This window comes from Sebastes umbrosus, chromosome 22 (genome assembly GCF_015220745.1).
Source record: "Sebastes umbrosus isolate fSebUmb1 chromosome 22, fSebUmb1.pri, whole genome shotgun sequence".
Taxonomy (NCBI): domain Eukaryota; kingdom Metazoa; phylum Chordata; class Actinopteri; order Perciformes; family Sebastidae; genus Sebastes; species Sebastes umbrosus.
Window position 1 is genome coordinate 16,436,888 of NC_051290.1, and position 21,903 is coordinate 16,458,790.

The 21,903-nt window shown below is 46.7% G+C and overlaps 1 long non-coding RNA gene across 1 annotated transcript; it reads right to left on the minus strand.

The window, feature by feature from the left end:
* Nucleotides 1-3,138: 3,138 nt before the first annotated feature.
* Nucleotides 3,139-7,186, minus strand: LOC119481720. The gene is made up of 3 exons (XR_005205255.1): nucleotides 7,068-7,186; nucleotides 3,679-3,739; nucleotides 3,139-3,181 (listed from the first exon to the last, which is right to left on the minus strand). It is a non-coding gene; the product is annotated as an uncharacterized LOC119481720 (long non-coding RNA).
* Between the last annotated feature and the right edge of the window lie 14,717 nt (nucleotides 7,187-21,903).

Here is a 21,903-nt window from a genome sequence, read left to right on the forward strand (position 1 = left end):
GCAGTTGTGGGAGCGGCAGTTGTTGGGGCTGCAGTTGTGGGGGCCACAGTTGTTGGGGCTGCAGTTGTGGGAGCTGCAGTTGTGGGAGCGGCAGTGGTGGTAACGGCAGTTATTGGGGCTGCAGTGGTGGGAGAGGCAGTTGTTGGAGCTGCAGTTGTTGGGGCTGCAGTTGTTGGGGCTGCAGTTGTGGGGGCTGCAGTTGTTGGGGCTGCAGTTGTGGGAGCTACAGTTGTTGGGGCTGCAGTTGTGGGGATCGCAGTTGTTGGGGCTGCAGTTGTGGGAGCTGCAGTTGTCGGGGCTGCAGTTGTGGGAGCTGCAGTTGTGGGGGCTGCAGTTGTGGGAGCTGCAGTTGTTGGGGCTGCAGTGGTGGGAGCTGCAGTTATGGGAGCGGCAGTTGTTGGGGCTGCAGTTGTGGGAGCTGCAGTTGTGGAAGCGGCAGTTGTTGGGGCTGCAGTTGTGGGGGCCACAGTTGTTGGGGCTGCAGTTGTGGGAGCTGCAGTTGTGGGGGCTGCAGTTGTGGGGGCTGCAGTGGTGGGATTAGCAGTTGTGGGAGAGGCAGTTGTTGGGGCTGCAGTTGTTGGAGCCGCAGTTGTTGGAGTTGCTGTTGTTGGGGCTGCAGTTGTGGGGGCCACAGTTGTTGGGGCTGCAGTGGTGGGAGCTACAATTGTGGGAGCGGCAGTTGTTGGGGCTGCAGTTGTCGGGGCTGCAGTTGTGGGAGCTGCAGTTGTGGGGGCTGCAGTTGTGGGAGCTGCAGTTGTTGGGGCTGCAGTGGTGGGAGCTGCAGTTGTGGGGGCTGCAGTTGTGGGAGCCGCAGTTGTGGGAGCCGCAGTTGTTGGGGCCGCAGTTGTTGGGGCTGCAGTTGTTGGGGCTGCAGTTGTGGGAGCTGCATTTGTGGGGGCTGCAGTTGTTGGAGCTTCAGTTGTTGGGGCTGCAGTTGTGGGAGCTACAGTTGTTGGGGCTGCAGTTGTGGGAGCTACAGTCGTTGGGGCTGCAGTTGTGGGGATCGCAGTTGTTGGGGCTGCAGTTGTGGGAGCTGCAGTTGTTGGGGCTGCAGTTGTGGGGGCTGCAGTTGTTGGGGGTGCAGTTGTTAGAGCTGCAGTTGTGGGGGCCGCATTTGTGAGGGCTGCAGTTGTTGGGGCTTCAGTTGTGGGGGCTGCAGTTGTTGGAGCTGCAGTTGTGGGGGCTGCAGCTGTGGGAGCCGCAGTTGTGGGAGCCGCAGTTGTTGGGGCCGCAGTTGTTGGGGCCGCAGTTGTGGGGGCTGCAGTTGTGGGGGCCACAGTTGTGGGAGCTGCAGCTGTGGGAGCGGCAGTGGTGGGAGCTGCAGTTGTTGGGGCTGCAGTTGTGGGGGCCACAGTTGTTGGGGCTGCAGTGGTGGGAGCTGCAGTTGTGGGAGCGGCAGTGGTGGGAGCGGCAGTTGTTGGGGCTGCAGTTGTGGGAGCTGCAGTTGTTGGGGCCGCAGTTGTTGGGGCTGCAGTTGTGATAGCTGCAGTTATTGGGGCTGCAGTTGTTGGGGCTGCAGTTGTGGGGGCCACAGTTGTTGGGGCTGCAGTGGTGGGAGCTGCAGTTGTGGGAGCGGCAGTGGTGGGAGCGGCAGTTGTTGGGGCTGCAGTTGTGGGAGCTGCATTTATTGGGGCTGCAGTTGTTAGGGCTGCAGTTGTGATAGCTGCAGTTGTGGGAATGGCAGTAGTGGGAGCGGCAGTTGTTGGGGCTGCAGTTGTTGGGGCTGCAGTTGTTGGGGCTGCAGTTGTGGGAGCTGCAGTTGTGGGAGCGGCAGTGGTGGGAGCGGCAGTTGTGGGAGCTCCAGTTGTTGGTGCCGCAGTTGTTGGGGCTGCAGTTGTGGGGTCTGCAGTTGTTGGGGCTGCAGTTGTGGGGGCCGCAGTTGTTGGGGCTGCAGGGGTGGGAGCTGCAGTTGTGGGAATGGCAGTGGTGGGAGCGGCAGTTTTTGGGGCTGCAGTTGTGGGAGCGGCAGTGGTGGGAGGGGTAGTTGTGGGAGCTGCAGTTGTTGGTGCCGCAGTTGTTGGGGCTGCAGTTGTTGGGGCTGCAGTGGAGGGAGCTGTAGTTGTGGGAGCGGCAGTGGTGGGAGCGGGAGTTGTGGGAGCTGCAGTTGTCGGTGCCGCAGTTGTTGGGGCTGCAGTTGTGGGGGCTGCAGTTGTTGGGGCTGCAGTTGTGGGGGCCGCAGTTGTTGGGGCTGCAGTGGTGGGAGCTGCAGTTGTGGGAGCGGCAGTGGTGGGAGCGGCAGTTGTTGGGGCTGCAGTTGTGGGAGCTGCATTTATTGGGGCTGCAGTTGTTAGGGCTGCAGTTGTGATAGCTGCAGTTGTGGGAATGGCAGTAGTGGGAGCGGCAGTTGTTGGGGCTGCAGTTGTTGGGGCCGCAGTTGTTTGGGCTGCAGTTGTGGGAGCTGCAGTTGTGGGAGTGGCAGTGGTGGGAGCGGCAGTTGTGGGAGCTCCAGTTGTTGGTGCCGCAGTTGTTGGGGCTGCAGTTGTGGGGTCTGCAGTTGTTGGGGCTGCAGTTGTGGGGGCCGCAGTTGTTGGGGCTGCAGGGGTGGGAGCTGCAGTTGTGGGAATGGCAGTGGTGGGAGCGGCAGTTATTGGGGCTGCAGTTGTGGGAGCGGCAGTGGTGGGAGGGGTAGTTGTGGGAGCTGCAGTTGTTGGTGCCGCAGTTGTTGGGGCTGCAGTTGTTGGGGCTGCAGTGGAGGGAGCTGTAGTTGTGGGAGCGGCAGTGGTGGGAGCGGGAGTTGTGGGAGCTGCAGTTGTCGGTGCCGCAGTTGTTGGGGCTGCAGTTGTGGGGGCTGCAGTTGTTGGGGCTGCAGTTGTGGGGGCCGCAGTTGTTGGGGCTGCAGTGGTGGGAGCTGCAGTTGTGGGAATGGCAGTGGTGGGAGCGGCAGTTGTTGGGGCTGCAGTTGTGGGAGCGGCAGTGGTGGGAGGGGCAGTTGTGGGAGCTGCAGTTGTTGGTGCCGCAGTTGTTGGGGCTGCAGTTGTGGGGGCTGCAGTTGTTGGGGCTGCAGTTGTGGGGGCCGCAGTTGTTGCGGCTGCAGTGGTGGGAGCGCCAGTGGTGGGAGCGCCAGTGGTGGGAGCTGCAGTTGTGGGAGCGGCAGTGGTGGGAGCGGCAGTTGTTGGGGCTGCAGTTGTGGGAGCCGCAGTTGCTATTGTTGTTGTTGATGTTGTTGGTGTTGTTGCTGTAGCTAAAATGTAACAAACGAAAGGATTAACAAAACACAGGTTACTTTTTGCCTTCATTTTGCCTTCATTAACTAATTGTTATCTGAAGATGATACTTGACTCTGATGTGTCTTTATAAGAAATATATTATGAGGTGCAGACAAGAAAAAAGTTAGTATTGCAAGTACAAAGAACAAAAAAATATACCAGATATAAAAATACAAGTTGAAGAAGAAAACTGTTGATACTGAATATAGTGCAGAGTAACAGCTGTGATACACGAGTATTAAAAAATTGAATATAGTGCAGAAGAGACTGTTAAAAGTGAGTATAGTTTATTATTATCTGTCCTGCATACCGTCCTCCTTTGTCCCCCCCCCCAACCCCCTCCTCGAGGGATAAAGGATTTCCTGAGTCTGCCTGTGGAGCACTTCATGTTGTGTTTTGCCCTCCACCTTTTCCGTTATTTTCTATCAAGAACTTTCAAAGCCAATTGGTTTAACATCACTTACCAGCTTACCTATTATAATCAGGAAAATTGATATGATCCGTCCGACACCCATCCTGCTTTTCCTTTGATTCTAGAAATTCAAACAATACAGACACTTACTCACAGAAACAGCATGTCAAAACATTTTGCACTGCAGTTACTAATGACTAGAATTATTATTTTTTAAGTAGCACACAGTATCCAATCTGCAAATGACAGTATTCACTATAGCAGTATGTTTAGTCTTTATATCTCAAAGGATACAAAACATCCAAAGGGAGAGGATTTGATATATAATACAGTATGTGTACACCTCATAGTAATCCAGTTGGAGACTGAGGCAGGAAAAGCCAACACTAGGATCAGCAGTGATTCATGGAGAGATCTATGTCTGGTCAGCTAACATTACTGCCAAGCAGCTGAAATATAGAGTGATTTTGTGGTTTTAGCTGACGTGTGGTGCCTCACTGTTTTGAGCGAGGCTCGTTCATGTCTATTTAGAGCGAGCACAAGTGGGAGCCCGAGCAACAGGACGCTGACTTTCGTTGACTTAACGGCCACAGGTGTCGATGTTAACAAGCAATTTCTGATTCTTTCAAACAGTCCCTTTTAATGTTTCTTTGAATAGAAAAAAAACATCCACTACTGCCATCCAACTGTTGATGGTGGGATGGAGACTTTTGATTTAACAGTGACACGATACAAAAAGCGCATCAATCACATGTATCACATTTTTATTGTTTTTATACTTTGTTGGCAACAGTTTGTTGGCTCAGTATAGTGGTAATACTCCTTTCTTTTGTCTATACTTCCTCTTCTTTTTTGTTTCCTGGTGCATTCCTTCTGAATGTTGAAAAGACATTGTGTGACACTAAGCTAAGTTAGGACAAACAAATATAGATTTCTAGTAACATTGTAATGGAGCGTGGAAAAATACAAGAAAAAAATGTATACATGTATGTGTGTAAACAGCGGGTAAAATAAGTATTGAACACGTCACCATTTTTCTCATTAAATATATTTCCAAAGGTGCTATTGACATGAAATTTTCACCAGATGTTGGTAACAACCCGAGTAATCTATACATACAAAGAAACCAAAACAAATAAGTTCAGAAATTAAGTTATGTGTAATAATGTGAAATGACACAGGGAAAAAGTATTGAACACGCTTACTGATATTTATTTAATACTTTGTACAAAAGCCTTTGTTGGTAATGACAGCTTCAAGACGCCTCCTGTATGGAGAAACTAGTCGTATGCATTGCTCAGGTGTGATTTTGTCCCATTCTTCCACACAAACAGTCTTCAAATCTTGAAGGTTCCGTGGGCCTCTTCTATGAACTCTGATCTTCAGTTTTTTCCATAGATTTTCAATTGGATTCAAGTCAGGTGATTGGCTGGGCCATTCTAGCAGCTTTATTTTCTTTCTCTGAAACCAATTGAGAGTTTCCTTGGCTGTGTGTTTGGGATCATTGTCTTGCTGAAATGTACACCCTCGTTTCATCTTCATCATCCTGGTAGATGGCAGCAGATTTTTATCAAGAATGTCTCGGTAAATTTTTCCATTCATCCTTCCTTCAATTATGTGAAGTTTGCCAGTACCGTATGCTGAAAAGCAGCCCCACACCATGATGTTCCCACCTCCAAACTTCACTGTTGGTATGGTGTTTTTAGGGTGATGTGCAGTGCCATTTGTCCTCCAAACATGGTGTGTATTATGGCATCCAAAGAGTTAATTTTTGCTCTCATCTGACCAGACTATATTCTCCCAGTATTTCACAGGCTTGTCCAAATATTGTGCAGCAAACTTTAAACGAGCTTCAACATGCTTTTTCTTCAGCAATGGAGTCTTGCGTGGTGAGCGTGCATACAGGCCATGGCGGTTGAGTGCATAACTTATTGATTTCTTTGAAACAATTGAACCTGCTAATTCCAGGTCTTTCTGAAGCTCTCCACAAGTGGTCCTTGGCTCTTGGACAACTCTTCTGATAATTCTTTCGCTCCTCTGTCAGAAATCTTGCGAGGAGAACCTGGTCATGGCCAGTTAATGATGAAATTATGTTCTTTCCACTTCCGGATTATGGCCCCAACAGTGCTCACTGGAACATTCAGAAGTTTAGAAATGCGTCTGTAGCCAATGTCATCAGTATGTTTTGCAACAATAAGGTTGCGAAGGTCTTGAGAGAGCTCTTTGCTTTTACCCATCATGAGATGTTTCTTGTGTGACACCTTGGTAATAAGACACCTTTTTATAGGCCATCAGTTGGGACTGAAACAGTTGATATTAATTTGCACTGACAAGGAGTCAGATTAATTTCTAATTACTGATAGATTTCAGCTGTTGTTTTGGCTTTCCATGCCTTTTTGCACCTCCCTTTCTTCATGTGTTCAATACTTTTTCCCTGTGTCATTTCACATCATTACACATAACTTAATTTATGAACTTATTTGTTTTGGTTTCTTTGTATGTATAGATTACTTGGGTTGTTACCAACATCTGGTGAAAATTTCATGTCAATAGCGCCTTTGGAAATATATTTACTGAGAAAAATGGTGACGTGTTCAATACTTATTTTACCCGCTGTATATATATATATATATATTCAAACTCATTAAACTATTGTATATGATATTTTGAGTTATCGTAGTAAATATAAAAATGGATGATATAATACAGTTAAAGTACAAAACAGTAATATTCATATGGACACATAAAAAGAAAAACATCTTAGCTTTATTTCCTAATATTCTTCTGAGTAAGTGTCAATTTGTGACATCAAAATATTCCAGCATAAACTCACTATTTTTTAATAAATTGTGAATATCTACATATACTTTTCTTCCAACCTCAATGTCAATAGAAAAAAACGATTTTTATAATGACTATTTGCAGCACATTGCTGTAATAAAGACAAGTAAACTTCAGCTGCTTATACCGGGTTTCTGCAGGGTTCACCACATTAAATATAAGACTTTTTAAGACCTTTTAATACCACACAATGTACTGTAATAGCCTACCTGTTTCATGATTATACTGGCCAAGTATGGTATTAATATGGAAAACCAATAGGGAGGATACAGCCTAAAATTATGTATCATCAAATTTTTTCAGTACTTCCCAGCAGTATATAAGAATAATTATTAATGATATAATTAATTAAGTCAATGCAACCTGGACCTGTATAAGCAGCATAAAATGGATTGATGAATTAACCAACGTAAAATGCTGAATTTACTTACATTTATTGAAGCTTTTGCTTAAATTGACACGTCTGATGGTGCTGATTGAAACTCCTCAAAAAAAACGTTTAATCTGCCTCCTGAACACACAATCCACTTTCGCAACAATCCCACTTTTAGTTCATAAGTCTGTGACATCTCCTGACAGCATCATATATAGACTTAAAATGTACTTACCCAAAATGAAAAGATATAAGATGAAAAGTCATGAATTCCTCCTTTATATCTGCTTTCAATGTTTTAAACTATTTCAGTATCTTTTTATCCAGTCCAGTTCACATCTGTGATATTGCAAACCTTTCACCATATGTGACAGTCTGCATCTATTAACGCCTTTATATTGCAACAGAATGAAGGCTAATGACGTGACTCATAGGTGATAACTTTTTCAGAAATGCTGGTACACCTTGACATGGAACAAAAACCTATCACAGGATACAGAATATCAGCTGTCAATCTGTCAGTTTCTTGGCTCAGTATCATGGCATACTTCCTTCTTTTGTCATGAGAAACAAGTTGCTGGTGCATTCCACCTATGTGAGTGTTTAAAGAAGTTCCACCAATGTGACAGTAAGTTAGGACAAACAAATAAATGTAGATTTCTAGTGACGTGGTAATAGAGCGGGAAGAATTACAAGAAAAGAGAAAAAAAAGAATTGCATATTGAAACATACTGAATAAATATTGTATATGATATTTGTAATTATCAGACTAAATATGTAAATAGATGATACAATACAGTTAAAGAACAAAACAATACTATTTATATTGACACATCAAAAGAAAAGCATTTCAGTTTTATTTTCTCATATTCTTCTGAAGTGTCAATTTGTGATATGTTCCAGTATGAAATCACTATATTTAATAACTTGTGAATATGTAGTTGTATTTCTTTCCAACGTTAATGTCAATAGAAACTGCAGCTGCTTATTCAGGGTTTCTGTAGGGTTCACCATGTTAAATGTCAAACTTTTAAAGACAATTTTAATGTGTAATGTACTTTAAAGGAACAGTGTGTAACATGTCAGGGGATCTATTAGCAGAAATGGAATATAATATTCAAAACTATGTTTTCATTAGTTTATACCTGAAACTAAGAATCATTGTGTTTGTGTTAGCTTAGAATGAGCCCCTTCGCCATGTTTCTACAGTAGCCCAGAACAGACAAACCAAAAACACTAGCTCTAGCCAGAGCCTTTCACATTTTTACCTTACCTGAAGGCCACCGTAGTTCTCCGACACGCTTGTGAAACTGCAGTATCGTGAGCCGTAGAGTGCAAAATCGTGGTACTGATAGCCATCTGACTTCCGTTGCTCCTAAAATTGTGTTATTATGGTAAGGATGGCCTCTGTGCGTGGCAAACAACGTTACCACGGTTTTGCTCTCGGCGGCTCGAGCTACCACAGTCTTGAAAGGGAGGATTGAGCGGAATCCTACACAATGTACCTTTAATACCTGCTATATGATTATACTGCCTAATTATTTGCTACTATATCACACTTTTTCAGTACTTCCCAAAATAATTCTTAATAATATAATTAATTAACGATACTTGTAGCCAAACATAGTAATTTAAAGCCCAACCAGTGTTTTTGTTTAATTCATAACTTCATTCAGCCAGTATGTGATAAGTTTGGATGAGAACGTGCTGGATAAGCAACATAAAATGGATTGATGGATAAACCCATGTAAAATGATGAATTTATTCAAGTTTTTTTAAGCTTTTGCTTAAATTGACACTTGCCTGAGTCACCTGCGTGAGTCCATCAGCTTCCTAGCTACTGTAGCTAGCAGTAGCAACAGTGCTTGCTACTGAGGCCTGTACTACGAAGCAGGATTTGGGGTTAGCGGGGTAATTTCATAACTGCAGTAACCTGACACTTCAGGGTTAACCCTGGGTTTTCTGTCCTACGACGGTGGTTCACCTCTTATCGGGGTAGATTACCATGGTAACATATGTTTCTCACCTAACCCACTCCGGAGCAGGTTATGTTCCAGATAAGAGAGCAACTGATATAAAAGCACCGCCTACTGATCAATCGGAGCTCAGTGCGCAGATCGTATGATATGATATTACAAAAATACAAGGAAGTTAAAGTCATAATCCAGGCTAAAAGCAACGCAGTTTAAACTGACAAATGCAGGAAGGAAAGCTGAATGTATGCTGTTGGTGCTTACTGCTTTGAATAATTTTTTTTTATATATTTTTTTTTACTTGCTCTCAAATCCGTTTCACACCGCTGGAGACGGGGACGCAGCTGAAAGAAGGCTGAAATAGTCACATACGCCACGTCCTTGTCAAAGGCCATAATGAAGTGTAATCTAATCATCTTTTAAATTCTGAAAGCTGTTTATAATATCATTGCCCCATCTAGATGACTATATCTGACTTTTGAGTGTTCCGTTAAATCAATAAGAATGTTAATTTACGCATTCACACATCGTCAATTTAATCTTTTGCCAGCTGTACCTCCTGCATTTGGCAGCTTCAGTTGTGTTAATTTTATTCTGGACTATGTGTTTAACTTCTATTTGTCTAATATTATAGTTTGCGCTTCCTTTGTAAAATGTGCCGCTCTGCTGACAGTAGATAATATTTATATAGATATATAGTAAAAGTGATAATAGATCATTTAAGTGTGTTTATTGTTGAAAGACACTCTACATCCTAAATATTATTATCTATGATACAGGTAAAAGGGGAAATGACAGAATGAAAAGAAAACCCACAGTTAACAGATACATTATTTTAACTAGATGGTGAATCATGAGACAAATAAAATATTAACATTGGTTGTGATGTTATACCTGAGTTAGCTCTGTTATTTGTCTCGGAATACTACAGGCATTTTGGAAAAAATAAATTCCCTCCTCCGCATCCACCTGATGGCTCTGAGTCTACATTTTAGGGGGGAGTTGTCATTGTCACTCCCTGCTGAGCTGAGCAAATATCAGCGTTGTACATATTGTACCTTCAATCTTTGTGAGTTGGCTGACTGAACAATAGTTACTGACTTATTTGAGATTTCTGCCTTTACGCCATTATATTGTACGTAGATTAACAAAATTTAGCTTGTGGTGCTAACAGCATTGAAATGTTGCAATTAAAGAATCAACATGTCTTTCGAAAAGGATTATTACTGTCATCCACAGAACAAGCTGACAACCGGGACTATTTCTTTGGTATAAAGTAGTCTTAATGGGAACTGTTCGTCAAGACCAGGTGGCAACCTCTGTGTCTGAGAAGTGAAGCCAATGCTGAAGTGCCTTAAACTTGCATTCTTTCTAATAGCCAGAAGGGGGCGACTCCTCTGATTGCAAAAAAAAGTCTGTAAATATAGAAGTCTATGAAAAATGAGCCTACTTCTCACTTGATTTATTACCTCAGTAAACATTGTAAACATGAGTTTATGGTCTTAATCGCTAAATTCAAGTCTTATTCAATACAGCATGATGTTCATTTAGTCAATTATGGTCCCATTTAGAGTACAATAGACAATAGGCTCTTTTCACAGCAGCCATTTTGACACGTTAGTGCAGGGTAAACACAGGTGTAATTCATTTTAATTATAATTATGAATAGAATAGAATAGAAAAGAAAGCTTTATTGTCATTGTATTAAATACAACGAGATTCAAAGTTACCACTTCTGGTCAGTGCTTTAAAAACAACTACTTGACAAGACGAGGCAGATAAAACATATAACAGGTAAAACACACATAGTTATAAAGTGAATAAAATAGGTAAAGTAGATGTAATAAATAAATATAAGCAGAAGTGTTACACCAGAAGTATAAAATATTTAATAAAAAATAGATGTAATGTAAACAGAGGTAATTGCACTTCTAAAATAGGTAGGGTAGATGTAATTAATAAAATTTAAACAAGTTGCACTTGAGGTGTATTTTGCGTCAAGGATATATTGCACAGATACTGTAAATGTGTCACATTCAGTGTATTAATATTGCACAGATTTATTTGTTGTTCAGTGGCCCCGTTCCATTTAGGTGGGCTAGGGCCCTGGTATTGTCACTGGAATTGCTGTGACACACTAAATAGAATGGGACAATAATTCATTTTGTCAATAACACCTGCGTTTACCCTGCAATGACATGTCAAAATGGCTGCTGTGAAAAGGGCCTATAAAGCAGGGTATGCTTTAGGGCGAGGATACCTTGTGATTGACAGGTTCTAACCACAGCGTTGTCCAGTTCGGGTATTGTCCATGTTTTCGTCTTAGAACTTTAACCCTTTCACAGTTTGTTTTAAGTTCATGAAAGTTAATTGTAATATTTCGGTCGCCTAAAAATGTCTTGTTCAGCGTTCGGTTGTACTTATGGTGCCTTCAAATGGGGTCGTGTTTACCGTGTTCACGAGAAGAGTCCATATGAACGCCCCCCTCTTGTGGTATTCACGACCTCGTAAGTGGAAAGTTTCTGAAAGCTCAGAAATTACGAATTGTGACGTGTTTTTTAGACGTTGTCAGAAATGGCGGAGGCCACGGAAGTTAATTTTTTGGTGCATAATAAGTGAATATATTGTAATTTTAGTTGTGTATTGTTTTTCTTCGTAATTTTATAATATGTCTGAGGAAAATGTTGATATTCCCAACTGCCTAATCTTTTTCCTCTGTCATTATGCCTTTGCATTTCCTGCATTATGTTACCTGCTTGCTAGCTTGCTAAAATGTTAGCCTCTGTTGCTTCTGGATGCCGACATTAACGTTAATATTGCCGTTGTAAATCTGAGCTCACGAATTTCACTTCAAGGTACCAATAGCTCCAGCCTCTCCTGTCACTCTGGTTCCAAAAAAACAAGATGGTAGTGGACAAAAAACCAAGATGGCGACGGCCAAAATTCCGCACTCGAAGCCTCAAAACCGTAGTCCACAAACCAATGGGTGACATCATGTGACTATGTTTACGTTTTAGTCTATGCTCAAGATCCAGGGCCATTGGGAAACTACAGTATGTGCTGCTATTTTCTTCCTGAACAAACCTGAATAACTTTTGAGAATAGATGAAAGTAGTAATAGTAGTAAAAGTAAGTTTTAGGAAATAATAAGACAGGGTTTGATCATATCTTCAGTACCTTTAATGGATGCATCTTCAATATAATGTGATACACTTTTTTGTCTGCTTTAGATGGTAAAAACGTATAACAATATAGTATAGACATTTCTTGTATTCTGATCATCAATAAGACCTAGTCTTTTTTACTCAAGTTGTACAAACATACAGGTCAGCTCACAGAATACACATATGTATGATAATATAAATACATATAAATAAGAAAAGTGACTGGATAATCATGCAGGGCATTATGTTCAATATAAATGTTATTGTTTCTAAACTATGTTATTATAGTACAATAAGTTAAAATTGTGTTTGAACATGGAGAAAGCTTTATGTGTGGTGTGTCTGATAAACAAGGTTTCAATTGTCATTACTCTCATTTTTTACGCCATTAATTACATTGATAACTTGTTTTGTTTCAGTGGTCCAGATGCTTAAAGTTGTCTCATGGATGGGCTTTCTGGGACGTCAAACAGGGAAATAAGGAAAAGTTCTAGTAAAGGTCTGTGCTATCAAGAATAGAAAAGAATAGAATAGACGTGACTTTGCAATCGACACACATTATCAATGTGTGTGGTCATCGCAACTTTGAATTTAAAGGGAACATATCATGAAAAAGTTACTTTTTCAGTGCTTGTGCTATAGACCAGATACTTTTGGCTACCTGGAGTGCCTACCCACCCACAAACTGTGAAATAAGACAACCCAGTCAGTTTTTTGTGGGCAAAAGTGATTCAAAAAGCCATTCACATTTGGCTCATTAGCTTACAGTATACCACCCCCATCTGAGTATCTCTACCCATGGCTTGAGAAGTACCTTTGCAAAGGTACGCCATATATTTTTCGCAAGCCAATCAGAGCAGACAGGGCTTTTTCTGGAGTGGGGCTTAAAGAGACAGGTGCTAAAATGGAGTGTTTCAGACAGAGGGTGAATACAGGTATATTCAGACAGACAGTTTGAGAAAAATAATGTGTTTTTCGAACATTTAAGCATATAAATATGTTCTAGTAGAAATCTAAAATACAAGTATGAACCTGAAAATGAGCATGATATGTCCCCTTTAATATCTGGAAGTTCTTTCCGAGACATGTCATAGTTCTCTTGGATACTTAATGAGAACAAAGTTCTTTTTCATATCAGTAATATAAGTCTTATTTCACATGGACATAACCCCTGCACTATTGCTGGCTTGACAGTAGCCATGACAGCAGCACAAGGAAGGATGCCGTGATGAGACTGATCTTGTGGCTTACTCCACTTGAAACTTCTGTAGATGTTGAGAAAAGGAAACCAGACATTGCTTTAACAAATAAAAAACAAATCTGTAATATTTAAAATTTTTGATGAGGTAGTATTCAATATTGCTTACGTGTGCCATCCACAGAAATGGAGGTGGTATCAATGTTGAAGGCTGTGATGTTCGAAGCTGCTCCAACCAAAACATCTCCAATCTGAGTGCCATTAGGAACAGATGTGGATGAAAATCGAAGGTCCACGTTGTTGATGATTGAGCCATTACTGCAAATGGAATTACCAAAAAATATTGTATTATTCGTATGAATATATGATATATAATATTCTTAAGATTCTATCATTATAACATTAACAAATTACCTGAAAAAAAGCACCATCAATGTGCGGAATGAAGGAAATGCTTCTTGGTAGAAAGGTTCAAGCTGCAGAAATACAAGCAAATCATTTGTAGTACATTTATTTTATTGGCTTGTGCTTCTTCACTTGTGCATTGTCTTTTTCATTGTGGTATTTAATTTACAATAACTAATGACACTATTCCAATTTCTTCAGTGACTGCAAAATAATTTATCTGTGTCCTATTTACTGTATATGGAAGGATGAGTTACATCGTTTTTTTCTTTGAAAACTCAACACCAGGAATGAAATGCCATCCTCCAGTTTCCATTCACTGTGAAACGAGAAACAATCTAGCGTCTATTAGACAAAATACAAAAAATACTTTGAGGGATTTTATTTATACAATCTAGCTCCACCAAACTCTGATGGGAAATTTAATATGTGAGTATTTTGGGTGAAAATCATAATAAAGTGTTTACAAAGAAGAATGATGAATGCACATATGAAAAGATAAGATGGCATATTGCAGACATACTGTGAAATTATAGATATTAAGTAAAATGTTTCCAATTAATTAAAATGCATAGATTTTGTTAGACTTCACTCTAAGATAGTGACTTACCGTCGACTTTATTATTGAGGCTCGACTTATAAACGCTGCAGATGATGGATTCTGCAAGTCACTTGTAAATGTCTCTCCAGCAGATCTGAAAATCAATCGCCTTGTTGTGATTGCCTCAGCAGTTGTCGTTACTGATGTGGTGGTTGTAGTAGTTGTTGTGGTTGTAGTTGTAGTTGCAGCAGTTGTAGCTGTATTTGCAGCACTGGTAGCTGTAGTTGCAGTAGTTGTAGCTGTAGTTGCAGCACTGGTAGTTGTATTTGCAGCAGGTGAGATTGTAGTAGTTGTAGTATTTAAAGAGGGTGCTACAGTTGTGACGTTTCTTTCTGTAAAAAACAGATATGGAACAATATGAAGAAATATGGGAAAAATAATTATGGTAGTCAAAGGACCTTCTTTTGAACAAACATACACATCACAACATAAGTCTATATATGGCAAGTCACAGCTTAAGTAGACATGCTAATGTTTGTCACAGTGGACTTCATGGTAATTGTGATTGTGTATGCTCTTTGTCGACCCAGCAATTTGTCTAAAATGGATCAGGAAAGAAATCCATGATAAATTTTGATAGTAAGGTCAGTCATGGAAATGGCAGTGAAAGAGGATGATTTAAACCCCATCCTTAATTGGAGTAGAACATGAAATTAGGATGGTTATTTTCAGATGAAATTCTGGAGTATATCAGAATTCATGCAGTAGTTTAGTAGTTTACTGTGGTTCACCAAAAATAAAAATGAATACACACGCACTCACAGACCGTGATAGATCAATTACAAATAACACTGGGTATATTTTCCTGCTCTAGCAACCACTGGAGTGAAATGTAGGGCTAGTGTTTACTTACGAATTGCTTCAATGGTGTTGGTATCAATTGTGAGGTTAAAGGTATTGTTGGGGTTAGACACAGCGTTGACTAAGGTTTCTGCAACAACATTGGCCTGTGGGATTTCTTCAGGTGAAGCCGTTTGATTGAACTCAATCCCGACCTCTGCTAGAGTATTTTCTATTCGTGTTCTGGCCACAGCTCGTCTGCATCATAAAAGCACACATCTTGATCAAATTATATTAACCATGACAACTTATGCATATGTATAATTATTAATATTATTTTGTCCTTATTAGGTTTCAAAATTATAATATTGATGTCCAGAACCCAGAAAGTAAAACAAAGTCAGTTGGACTCTCAAAATTTTAAATTTTACCTGAACTCTATAACAAAAGTGCGGATGAAAAGAAAACCAAATTGGGTGCTGTAGATGACATCACACTGTGGGAATGAAGCAAAAAAAATATATATATAAATGAAATAAAGATACAGTATTCTCCAAATGATATGAGAAAATGCAAACTCACTCTGTACACAGAAAAATAATGAGAATGAGTACTAACCACTGCTACAACTTGTGCTTCAAGAGTCTTGAATTCTCTACTGTTTTTATCAGCGAGTTCTTCTACAAATGGTTGTACCAAGGTTGCTCGGAGAACCACAACTGGTGGGGGAGCTGCAGTAGTAGTAGTGACAGTAGTTGTTGTTGAACCTTCAGTTGTAGTTGACGCACCATTTGTTGGGATCGCAGTGGTGGGGGCCGCAGTTGATGGGGCTGCAGTTGTGGGAGCTGCATTTGTGGGGGCTGCAGTTGTTGGGGCTGCAGTTGTGGGAGCTGCAGTTGTTGGGGCTGCAGTTGCTGGGGCTGCAGTTGTTGGGGCTGCAGTTGTGGGGGCCACAGTTGTTGGGGCTGCAGTGGTGGGTGCTGCAGTTGTGGGAGGGGCAGTGGTGGGAGCTACGTTTGTTGGGGCTGCAGTTGTGGGGGCTGCAGTGGTGGGATTAGCAGTTGTGGGAGAGGCAGTTGTTGGGGCTGCAGTTGTGGGAGCCGCAGTTGTTGGAGCTGCAGTTGTTGGGGCTGCAGTTGTGGGGGCCACAGTTGTTGGGGCTGCAGTGGTGGGAGCTGCAGTTGTGGGAGCGGCAGTTGTTGGGGCTGCAGTTGTGGGGGCCACAGTTGTTGGGGCTGCAGTGGTGGGAGCTGCAGTTGTGGGAGCGGCAGTGGTGGGAGCGGCAGTTGTTGGGGCTGCAGTTGTGGGAGCTGCAGTTGTTGGGGCTGCAGTTGTGGGAGCTGCAGTTGTGGGGGCTGCAGTTGTTGGGGCTGGAGTGGTGGGAGCTGCAGTTGTGGGAGCAGCAGTGGTGGGAGCGGCAGTTGTTGGGGCTGCAGTTGTGGGAGCTGCAGTTGTTGGGGGTGCAGTTGTTGGAGCTGCAGTTGTGGGGGCTGCAGTTGTTGGGGCTGCAGTTGTTGGGGCTTCAGTTGTGGGGGCTGCAGTTGTTGGAGCTGCAGTTGTGGGGGCTGCAGTTGTGGCATCCGCAGTTGTGGGGGCCGCAGTTGTTGGGGCTGCAGTTGTTGGGGCTGCAGTTGTGGGAGCTGCAGTTGTTGGGGGTGCAGTTGTTGGAGCTGCAGTTGTGGGGGCTGTAGTTGTTAGAGCTGCAGTTGTGGAGGCTTCAGTTGTTGGGGCTGCAGTTGTTGGGGCTTCAGTTGTGGGGGCTACAGTTGTTGGAGAGGCAGTTGTGGGGGCTGCAGTTGTGGCATCCGCAGTTGTGGGAGCCGCAGTTGTTGGGGCTGCAGTTGTTGGGGCTGCAGTTGTGGGAGCTGCAGTTGTTGGGGGTGCAGTTGTTGGAGCTGCAGTTGTGGGGGCTGTAGTTGTTAGAGCTGCAGTTGTGGAGGCTTCAGTTGTTGGGGCTGCAGTTGTTGGGGCTGCAGTTGTGGGGGCCGCAGTTGTTGGGGCCGCAGTTGTTGGGGCTGCAGTTGTGGGAGCTGCAGTTGTGGGAGCTGCAGTTATTGGGGCCGCAGTTGTTGGGGCTGCAGTTGTGGGGGCTGCAGTTGTTGGGGCTGCAGTTGTGGGAGCTACAGTTGTTGGGGCTGCAGTTGTGGGAGCTACAGTTGTTGGGGCTGCAGTTGTGGGGATCGCAGTTGTTGGGGCTGCAGTTGTGGGAGCTGCAGTTGTTGGGGCTGCAGTTGTGGGGGCCGCAGTTGTTGGGGCTACAGTAGTGGTAGCTGCAGTTGTGGGAGCGGCAGTTGTTGGGGCTGCAGTTGTGGGAGCTGCAGTTGTGGGGGCTGCAGTTGTGGGGGCTGCAGTGGTGGGATTAGCAGTTGTGGGAGAGGCAGTTGTTGGGGCTGCAGTTGTGGGAGCCGCAGTTGTTGGAGTTGCAGTTGTTGGGGCTGCAGTTGCGGGGGCCACAGTTGTTGGGGCTGCAGTGGTGGGAGCTACAGTTGTGGGAGCGGCAGTTGTTGGGGCTGCAGTTGTGGGGATCGCAGTTGTTGGGGCTGCAGTTGTGGGAGCTGCAGTTGTCGGGGCTGCAGTTGTGGGAGCTGCAGTTGTGGGGGCTGCAGTTGTGGGAGCTGCAGTTGTTGGGGCTGCAGTGGTGGGGGCTGCAGTTGTTGGGGCTGCAGTTGTGGGAGCTGCAGTTGTGGGGGCTGCAGTTGTTGGGGCTGGAGTGGTGGGAGCTGCAGTTGTGGGAGCAGCAGTGGTGGGAGCGGCAGTTGTTGGGGCTGCAGTTGTGGGGGCTGCAGTTGTTGGGGGTGCAGTTGTTGGAGCTGCAGTTGTGGGGGCAGCAGTTGTTGGGGCTGCAGTTGTTGGGGCTTCAGTTGTGGGGGCTGCAGTTGTTGGAGCTGCAGTTGTGGGGGCTGCAGTTGTGGCATCCGCAGTTGTGGGGGCCGCAGTTGTTGGGGCTGCAGTTGTTGGGGCTGCAGTTGTGGGAGCTGCAGTTGTTGGGGGTGCAGTTGTTGGAGCTGCAGTTGTGGGGGCTGTAGTTGTTAGAGCTGCAGTTGTGGAGGCTTCAGTTGTTGGGGCTGCAGTTGTTGGGGCTTCAGTTGTGGGGGCTACAGTTGTTGGAGCTGCAGTTGTGGGGGCTGCAGTTGTGGCATCCGCAGTTGTGGGAGCCGCAGTTGTTGGGGCTGCAGTTGTTGGGGCTGCAGTTGTTGGGGCTGCAGTTGTTGGGGCTGCAGTTGTGGGAGCTGCAGTTGTTGGGGGTGCAGTTGTTGGAGCTGCAGTTGTGGGGGCTGTAGTTGTTAGAGCTGCAGTTGTGGAGGCTTCAGTTGTTGGGGCTGCAGTTGTTGGGGCTGCAGTTGTGGGGGCCGCAGTTGTTGGGGCCGCAGTTGTTGGGGCTGCCGTTGTGGGAGCTGCAGTTGTGGGAGCTGCAGTTATTGGGGCCGCAGTTGTTGGGGCTGCAGTTGTGGGGGCTGCAGTTGTTGGAGCTGCAGTTGTGGGGGCTGCAGTTGTGGGAGCCACAGTTGTGGGAGCCGCAGTTGTTGGGGCCGCAGTTGTTGGGGCTGCAGTTGTTGGGGCTGCAGTTGTGGGAGCTGCATTTGTGGGGGCTGCAGTTGTTGGGGCTGCAGTTGTGGGAGCTACAGTTGTTGGGGCTGCAGTTGTGGGAGCTACAGTTGTTGGGGCTGCAGTTGTGGGGATCGCAGTTGTTGGGGCTGCAGTTGTGGGAGCTGCAGTTGTTGGGGCTGCAGTTGTGGGGGCCGCAGTTGTTGGGGCTACAGTGGTGGTAGCTGCAGTTGTGGGAGCGGCAGTTGTTGGGGCTGCAGTTGTGGGAGCTGCAGTTGTGGGGGCTGCAGTTGTTGGGGCTTCAGTTGTGGGGGCTGCAGTTGTTGGAGCTGCAGTTGTGGGGGCTGCAGTTGTGGCATCCGCAGTTGTTGGGGCTGCAGTTGTGGGAGCTGCAGTTGTTGGGGGTGCAGTTGTTGGAGCTGCAGTTGTGGGGGCTGTAGTTGTTAGAGCTGCAGTTGTGGAGGCTTCAGTTGTTGGGGCTGCAGTTGTTGGGGCTTCAGTTGTGGGGGCTACAGTTGTTGGAGAGGCAGTTGTGGGGGCTGCAGTTGTGGCATCCGCAGTTGTGGGAGCCGCAGTTGTTGGGGCTGCAGTTGTTGGGGCTGCAGTTGTGGGAGCTGCAGTTGTTGGGGGTGCAGTTGTTGGAGCTGCAGTTGTGGGGGCTGTAGTTGTTAGAGCTGCAGTTGTGGAGGCTTCAGTTGTTGGGGCTGCAGTTGTTGGGGCTGCAGTTGTGGGGGCCGCAGTTGTTGGGGCCGCAGTTGTTGGGGCTGCCGTTGTGGGAGCTGCAGTTGTGGGAGCTGCAGTTATTGGGGCCGCAGTTGTTGGGGCTGCAGTTGTGGGGGCTGCAGTTGTTGGGGCTGCAGTTGTGGGAGCTACAGTTGTTGGGGCCGCAGTTGTTGGGGCTGCAGTTGTGGGAGCTGCAGTTGTTGGGGGTGCAGTTGTTGGAGCTGCAATTGTGGGGGCTGCAGTTGTTTGAGCTGCAGTTGTGGAGGTTTCAGTTGTTGGGGCTGCAGTTGTTGGGGCTGCAGTTGTGGGGGCCGCAGTTGTTGGGGCCGCAGTTGTTGGGGCTGCCGTTGTGGGAGCTGCAGTTGTGGGAGCTGTAGTTATTGGGGCCGCAGTTGTTGGGGCTGCAGTTGTGGGGGCTGCAGTTGTTGGAGCTGCAGTTGTGGGGGCTGCAGTTGTGGGAGCCGCAGTTGTGGGAGCCGCAGTTGTTGGGGCCGCAGTTGTTGGGGCTGCAGTTGTTGGGGATGCAGTTATGGGAACTGCATTTGTGGGGGCTGCAGTTGTTTGAGCTGCAGTGGTGGGAGCGCCAGTTGTGGGAGCTACAGTTGTTGGGGCTGCAGTTGTGGGAGCTACAGTCGTTGGGGCTGCAGTTGTGGGGATCGCAGTTGTTGGGGCTGAAGTTGTGGGAGCTGCAGTTGTTGGGGCTTCAGTTGTGGGGGCTGCAGTTGTTGGGGGTGCAGTTGTTAGAGCTGCAGTTGTGGGGGCCGCAGTTGTGGGGGCTGCAGTTGTTGGAGCTGCAGTTGTGGGGGCTGCAGTTGTGGGAGCCGCAGTTGTGGGAGCCGCAGTTGTTGGGGCCGCAGTTGTTGGGGCTGCAGTTGTTGAGGCCGTAGTTGTTGGGGGTGCAATTGTTGGAGCTGCAGTTGTGGGGGCTGCAGTTGTTGGAGCTGCAGTTGTGGAGGCTTCAGTTGTTGGGGCTGCAGTTGTTGGGGCTGCAGTTGTGGGGGCCGCAGTTGTTGGGGCCGCAGTTGTTGGGGCTGCCGTTGTGGGAGCTGCAGTTGTTGGAGCTGTAGTTATTGGGGCCGCTGTTGTTGGGGCTGCAGTTGTGGGGGCTGCAGTTGTTGGAGCTGCAGTTGTGGGGGCTGCAGTTGTGGGAGCCGCAGTTGTGGGAGCCGCATTTGTTGGGGCTGCAGTTGTTGGGGCTGCAGTTGTGGAAGCTGCATTTGTGGGGGCTGCAGTTGTTGTAGCTGCAGTTGTTGGGGCTGCAGTTGTGGGAGCTACAGTTGTGGGGGCTGCAGTTGTGGGAGCTACAGTCGTTGGGGCTGCAGTTGTGGGGAAAACAGTTGTTGGGGCTGCAGTTGTGGGAGCTGCAGTTGTTGGGGCTGCAGTTGTGGGGGCCGCAGTTGTTGGGGCTGCAGTGGTGGGAGCTGCAGTTGTGGGAGCGGCAGTTGTTGGGGCTGCAGTTGTGGGAGCTGCAGTTGTGGGGGCTGCAGTTGTGGGGGCTGCAGTGGTGTGAGAGGCAGTTGTTGGAGCTGCAGTTGTTGGGGCTGCAGTTGTCGGGGCTGCAGTTGTGGGGGCTGCAGTTGTTGAGGGTGCAGTTGTTGGAGCTGCAGTTGTGGGGGCTGCAGTTGTTGGAGCTGCAGTTGTGGAGGCTTCAGTTGTTGGGGCTGCAGTTGTTGGGGCTGCAGTTGTGGGGGCCGCAGTTGTTGGGGCCGCAGTTGTTGGGGCTGCCGTTGTGGGAGCTGCAGTTGTGGGAGCTGTAGTTATTGGGGCCGCAGTTGTTGGGGCTGCAGTTGTGGGGGCTGCAGTTGTTGGAGCTGCAGTTGTGGGGGCTGCAGTTGTGGGAGCCGCAGTTGTGGGAGCCGCAGTTGTTGGGGCCGCAGTTGTTGGGGCTGCAGTTGTTGGGGATGCAGTTGTGGGAGCTGCATTTGTGGGGGCTGCAGTTGTTGGAGCTGCAGTTGTTGTGGCTGCAGTTGTGGGAGCTATAGTTGTTGGGGCTGCAGTGGTGGGAGCTACAGTCGTTGGGGCTGCAGTTGTGGGGATCGCAGTTGTTGGGGCTGCAGTTGTGGGAGCTGCAGTTGTTGGGGCTTCAGTTGTGGGGGCTGCAGTTGTTGGGGGTGCAGTTGTTAGAGCTGCAGTTGTGGGTGCCGCAGTTGTGGGGGCTGCAGTTGTTGGAGCTGCAGTTGTGGGGGCTGCAGTTGTGGGAGCCGCAGTTGTGGGAGCCGCAGTTGTTGGGGCCGCAGTTGTGGGGGCTGCAGTTGTTGGGGCCGTAGTTGTTGGGGCCGTAGTTGTTGGAGCTGCAGTTGTGGGGGCTGCAGTTGTTGGAGCTGCAGTTGTGGAGGCTTCAGTTGTTGGGGCTGCAGTTGTTGGGGCTGCAGTTGTGGGGGCCGCAGTTGTTGGGGCCGCAGTTGTTAGGGCTGCCGTTGTGGGAGCTGCACTTGTTGGAGCTGTAGTTATTGGGGCCGCAGTTGTTGGGGCTGCAGTTGTGGGGGCTGCAGTTGTTGGAGCTGCAGTTGTGGGGGCTGCAGTTGTGGGAGCCGCAGTTGTGGGAGCCGCATTTGTTGGGGCCGCAGTTGTTGGGGCTGCAGTTGTTGGGGCTGCAGTTGTTGGAGCTGCAGTTGTGGGGGCTGCAGTTGTGGGAGCCGCAGTTGTTGGGGCCGCAGTTGTTGGGGCTGCAGTTGTTGGGG